Genomic DNA, 393 nt, shown 5'->3' with positions numbered 1-393 from the left:
GAGGGCAGGGGTAAGGGGAAAAAATGAGAACCAAGACCTGTCATATAAAGGTACAAGATCCCAATGATGAATGTAACTGTACTGTACACCTAAAAAGTACCAATAAACCCAATGAGAAAAAAAAATATGAAAGCCAAAATAAAGGTCCAAGACCACACAGCAGGTGCAGAAGAGGAAGGGAGTTACTTTGAAGTGAATCAAATCACCTTCTCTAAAACTGAATGTCTTCATCTGAATAAACAAAACAGGGGTGGGAACACTTAAAAATTTGCAGAAAGATGAGGAATGGATTATAGAGGTCTCTATCTGGTATATTTCTTTTTTTTTATTTTATTGAGTTTATTGGTACGTTTTAGGGATACAGTACAGTTACATTCATTGTTGGGATCATGT

Source organism: Fukomys damarensis, unplaced genomic scaffold (assembly GCF_012274545.1).
Source record: "Fukomys damarensis isolate Sample0158 unplaced genomic scaffold, DMR_v1.0_HiC HiC_scaffold_16, whole genome shotgun sequence".
NCBI classification, from domain to species: Eukaryota; Metazoa; Chordata; class Mammalia; order Rodentia; family Bathyergidae; genus Fukomys; species Fukomys damarensis.
This window is presented reverse-complemented; position numbering follows the sequence as displayed.